Consider the following 5,910-nt stretch of genomic DNA (forward strand, 5'->3'; position numbering starts at 1 on the left):
GTCCGTCCTCTGCTGGAATATTGCTGCGCCGTGTGGGATCCTTACCAGGTAGGATTGACGGAGGACATCGAAAAAGTGCAAAGAAGGGCAGCTCGTTTGGAGTTATCGCGCAATAGTGGTGAGTGTGTCCCTGATAAGAGAGTTAGTGTGTCAGTCACTGAAACAAAGACGGTTTTCTTTGCGGCGAGATCTATTTACAAAATTTCAATCAGCAACATCCAGAGTCTTCTAAATAATCGTGGACATTAAGGACACCTGTTCAACTAGAAATGCTTCGATTCCTATTTGGTTTATATTAACTGTATACAGGAAATTAGTCAATAAAGGCAGAGTATGCAGCTCTAATATTAGGATGCCAACAGCTCAGTCCATCTGCTGTAATTAGTAAAGCTTTGTACAGGTAATTCAAATTCACCACACTTGAATTTTTAACGTACAAGACTTTACCTTCAAATGGTTACTCAGGCACTGCCTCTCCATACATGTTGACAATACCGACGCCTCACCCTTTAACATGCTAATATTAATAGCGGTATATGACATGTTATATTCAGCCGTAATTTTCATCTCTCAGCCATCACATCAAAGTTACTGTGAGGTGCTAAGCCTATATTTAGACGTTTATATCCATTTTCAGTCACACTGTACGTCTTGGAAAATAACAGTATTCTGCCAGTCCTTCGCTGAGACTCGAGTTCTGGTGGCTGCTGAAGCTGTGCCGCGGCTTGGGTGAACGACAGCAGGTCAAACGTCGGGAAGATAACCTGTGGACAGTGACTGCCGTAGCTGCTGCTTTGGAAGTTCAGGCCATAGAACGTCGTGCGACACCTGAGTTGTGGGACACCTGAGTGTCTCGTCCAGCAATGGATCATAGTCTCCAGCAATAGTAAAACCTACATTTAGAGAGAAACACACACACACACAACAATAATAATGATTAGATATGTGTGGAAACATACGTCTTTTTCCCAGGAGATCATTGCTGCAGCTGACAGCGTTTCATACTGGGCAATGTACAGACAGCAAATGATAAATGATGCCACTAGCACAACTGAGTTATAAAAAATAGAAACTTGCTCACATGCAGTTGGCTGAGAGCATGATGACATCGATGAGACACTTGGAGCGGGAAGGGGGGGGGGAGGGGAGAGATGGCAGGTCAGGTGTTGTGTGGGTAGTGGTGGGGCGCAGGGGTGGGGGGAGGGCTGGGCGGGGAGGGTGACGGCAGGGATGTCACAGAGTTGTGACATGATTATTTCCGGCCTTGGAACAACTGTCTGGATGTGATGCTGATGACAGCGAAATGTAACAAGTACGGTTGCCTACGCAGTGATTGCTGTCATGGAAAGGGGACACTGGTGTCATCAGTTCCTCGAAAGCTTATGGTTACGTCAGCAACTTTTGACCCAACCCACAGTGACTTTCTATTCATAACCTCTTTCTTACTTGCCGCCTGCCATGCCCACGCACTGGGTACTGACGGCAGAGACTTCTTCGCCTACGTGTGCACTGTTTATGTAGAGTGGGTGCTTGCATGCTGGGCAGCGACACAACGAATGTTTTTTGAATAATAAATGAATGGATTTTAAAAGCTTTTCTCTGACATTTCATCAGGTATGTATTGCAACTCTTCTCTTATGTTGTGGTATTCCGGCATCCTGACCTTGGAGTTCGGCCACCCGGCATAGTGGCCAATCAACGCTGTCGTTATACTGCACTGAACCATACATTTAACCATAGGCTGAAAGACTGTGCACATTATGCCCTAGGTTCGCCACATGTAGTAGCGATCGACGCTAATGCAAAATCAACGCTGCGGTGCAGTCGTCGTATACAAATGCAGAAAGCATTTAAAGAATTAAACCTCCACATGGTAAACAGGGCGGGCTGTCCAGCTACGTAGGAAAACAGTTATGGTGTCGCACCCAACATAGACATCACTTTGATAAATCCATCTGTTGTAGTCGTTGTTGTTGTGGTCTTCAGTCCGAAGACTGGTCTGATACAGTTCTACGTGATGCTCTATCTTGTGCAAGCCTCTTCAGCTCCACATAACCACTGAAACCAACATCTTTCTGAATCTGCTTACTGCATTCATCTCTTGGTCTCCCTCAACGATTGTTACCCGCTACACTTACCTCCAAAATTAAACTGATGGTCCCTCAGTCTCTCAGAACGTGTCCTATCAGTCGATCCCTTCTTTTGGCCAAATATTGCCACAAATTCCTTGTCTCCTCAATTCTATTCAGTATCTTCTCATTAGTTACGTGATCGACGCATCTCATTTTCAGCATTTTTCCGTAGCACCACATTTCGAAAGCTTCAGTTTTCTTTTTATCTAAACTGTTTATCGTCTATGTCTCACTTCCATACATGGCTACACTCCAAATACCTTAAGAAAAGATTTCGTAACATTTAAATCTATATTCGATGTTAACAAATTTCTCTTCTTCAGAAATGATTTTCTTGCCATTGCAAGTCTACATTTTATATCCTCTCTACTTAATCCATCATCAATTATTTTGTTGTCCAAACAGCAAAGTGTCTGGTTCCCTAATCTAATTTCTTTAGCATCACCAGGTTTAATTCGACTACATCCCATTATCCTTGTTTTGCTTTTGTTCATCTTGCATCCTCCTTTCAAGACACTGTCCATTACGTTCAACTGTTCTTCCAAGTTCTTTTCTGTCTCTGACTAGAGCTAACAGTTAAGTCTTCAAGAGTCCTTCAGCATGCTACTGGAAGCGACCACAATGCGATACGGCAGATTTGTTAGACCCTTGTTTACAACTAACGAATGTCGCACAGCAGCACAATAATCTTCGATGTAATTTTATGAAGGTTAACTGCGAAAAGATAATCTACGATTCAATTTTATAAAGGTTTACTGCGAAAAGCTATACCTGCTGAAGTCGCTTCTCCCAGAGGGGCAACAGCACAAATGATAACTATCTTCAAAGAGAGGCCTGAGAAAGTATGTTGCCCATATTAAAGCTGACGTGTCGTTCTAGTTTCAGTTGCAGTTGGTATCACTTAGTAAAAGCATGGAGAAGCTCCCAGTCCTCATCACATTCATGGCGAAACGCTGAAAGCTGAAAATAACAAAATTCTTCCATCCTTCACACACTTATTAAACGAATCGCTAAGGAAAGGAAGAATTTCTGTGGTCTGGAATCTACGCAAGCAGTAATGTCCCAGAAGAGTATGGATATAGATCTAAGGATTCATAAGAGCTACAGGAGAATTTATCGTTTTAACATCTTCGGTAATGTACAGGAGCGCTTGCTGCCTAGTAGACTACACTCCCACAGAGAGCTAAATGGCCCCAGTCAGAGCCAGTTGTGCTTCAGAAAGGGCAGATCCATAGACGTAACAATTAATTGTGCTCTCACATGGATCCCCTTGTGTACGATGCCGCAAAAGGCCAGTGATGTTTAAGGCATTCGACGCCCCACATATTGTCTACCTTGCAACCTCAATATTGGCCGCAAATGGCGACAGGGGGCGGGACTTGAAGTATCGGATGGTGAGCACAACATGGGGCTACGGAGCGTAGTTGAATTGCTTAGTCGACGACTAACGTGCTACAGTGCTTGTGGTGTTGAAACGAAGCAGAGCAATAGCAACGATAAACTAAGCAAAAGTTGCATTATACCTACAACAACAGTTGCCAAAGTGGACATTTCACCAGAAAGGTACCCAAGGAATTTCACAGAGTGAGAAAGAAGTGGTAGATGAAACATTAGCGTTTCTGCAAGATGAGTCAGTAGAGTGTGTGGTGTTGTATACGCTTGAATGTGAGGAAAATGTACATGAGGAGTACAATGATGATGATAACGTGCTTAAAAAATGAAAGTGACATTCAAGCAGGTGTTCAGCCACGTCGTTTATCATCCTAGTCAGGCAGCTAAGCCACAAATCCCGTCTCCAGTCGAACGGGGTAAAGAACAATCATTGTCCAAAGAGCGGGTACTAAATATAATTACGTACATGGAAGATCATACCCGGGTTCCCGGGTTCGATTCCCGGCGGGGTCAGGGATTTTCTCTGCCTCGTGATGACTGGGTGTTGTGTGATGTCCTTAGGTTAGTTAGGTTTAAGTAGTTCTAAGTTCTAGGGGACTGATGACCATAGATGTTAAGTCCCATTGTGCTCAGAGCCATTTGAACAATTTTTTTATTGAAGATCATACGCAGCATAAAAAACAGTTATGAACAGCATTCGAATAAGGCTACAGCAATGTGACCTGTAGTGCATAAGAGAGGTACAAAAACTGTTGCTTGCGAGTTTCAAATATGCTCCATACAGTTTACAGAATGTGCATGATAGTGACCTACTACATTATGCACATCAAACTGCGCGCTACATAGTTTACAGTGACTTCAAGGGAAGCAGTCGATGGTTGCGTAACGTCAAACAGTGCTACATAACTGGAGGAAGTAAGATGCCTAAATTACAAACAAATCATCAGTTTGACGATGCAGAGCAAGCTCCGGAACCAACCCGAAAATTTGTAGGTGAGACAAACAAACTTATCCCATCGTTCAGTAAGGAAATTGTTATCAACTCCGACCAATCTGGATTTGAAGAGGAACTGCATATGAAAGGAACCCTTGAAATTAGAGGTACCAAAAGAGCTGTGTCAGGAGCAAATATCATTAATGCTTTAATGCATTCGTATACAACTATGCCGACTGCTAATCTGATCGATAAATTGACTGCAAAGTTACTTATTGTGCTGTAAGAAGTTGGAGGTGCTCTGCCCCTACGAATCTTTCTCGTACGCGTGATTTTGCAAGGCAGTAGAAAATATTTACGTCTCAGCAAGCAAGAGTTGAAAAACTGGCGAAATAGAGCTTCGACTATGGTATGAGCACTGCTTTCAGCCAACAGCTGGTTAAAATACCTTGCTTTTTCTTGATTCCTAGTCTGCTTATAAAAATCATGCTCCTTTAGAGCGATCTATCCCTCCTGGAAAGAGTGTATCATTGCAGTTCATACCACTGGGACCACTGCACAAATTCAGCCTCTGTATGTCTCTGTTGCCGTGCCTCTAAAACATATCATAGCACTATCTGCAGCTACATCTTAAATGGCAGCCAGTTTCATGTAAAGTTCCACATAGACTGTTTCGCATTCGACAAACTGCCTATTTGCTTCTGTCTCGGGTTCTTCGGCCGACGTTCGTCTGATGATTTTACTGACGTTTCACCATCACGAGTGGCTGGCATTGTCAAACTTCACCCTCCATTGCCGCTGTAGGGTGAAGCTTTGACAATGCCAGCCACTCGTGCTCGCGAAGCGTCAGTAAAATCAGACGAACGTCGGCCAAAGAACCCGAGACAGAAGCAAATAGGCAGTTTGTCAACAAGTGACCACAAAAGCCTTAACAATTTTGTGTTTCGCATTCGTTTGCGCGCAATCACAAACCGTAAGTCTCATCACCCCTTTACATCAATATTATGCTGCATGTATTGTTTAAGAATGGCTACCTAGTTCAGCGTCCTGCATGGTTTGTAACTCCCACGAAGTTAAATGATAATTAAATGGACACCCTAGCTGCAAACAGGCGTTGATGTACTTCATTGGGGACATGTTGAAAATGTGTGCCCCGACCGGGACTCGAACCCGGAATCTCCTGCTTATATGGCAGACGCTCAATCCATCTGAGCCACCGCAGGCACAGAGGACAGTACGTCTGCAGGGACTTATCCCTTGCACGCTCCCCGTGAGATCCACATGTCCACACCACTACATTCGTAGTGCGCCTAATAGATGTTTGCCCATCATACTCATTACTCGGGGCAGATTAATCTACCAGGTCCCGTACGAGTTCGGGCATGGCGTGTGCGTTTAATAGTAAAAGAATTAAAAACTGGTACAAAATATACAGTCCACTTAAACAAAAAA

At 43.7% G+C, this 5,910-nt stretch overlaps 1 non-coding gene across 1 annotated transcript; it reads right to left on the reverse strand.

The window, feature by feature from the left end:
- Positions 1-5,607: 5,607 nt before the first annotated feature.
- Trnai-uau lies at positions 5,608-5,682 on the reverse strand. The gene has a single exon. It is a non-coding gene; the product is annotated as a tRNA-Ile (tRNA).
- Positions 5,683-5,910: the final 228 nt, after the last annotated feature.

The sequence above is a fragment of the Schistocerca americana genome, chromosome 5, assembly GCF_021461395.2.
Source record: "Schistocerca americana isolate TAMUIC-IGC-003095 chromosome 5, iqSchAmer2.1, whole genome shotgun sequence".
NCBI lineage: Eukaryota > Metazoa > Arthropoda > Insecta > Orthoptera > Acrididae > Schistocerca > Schistocerca americana.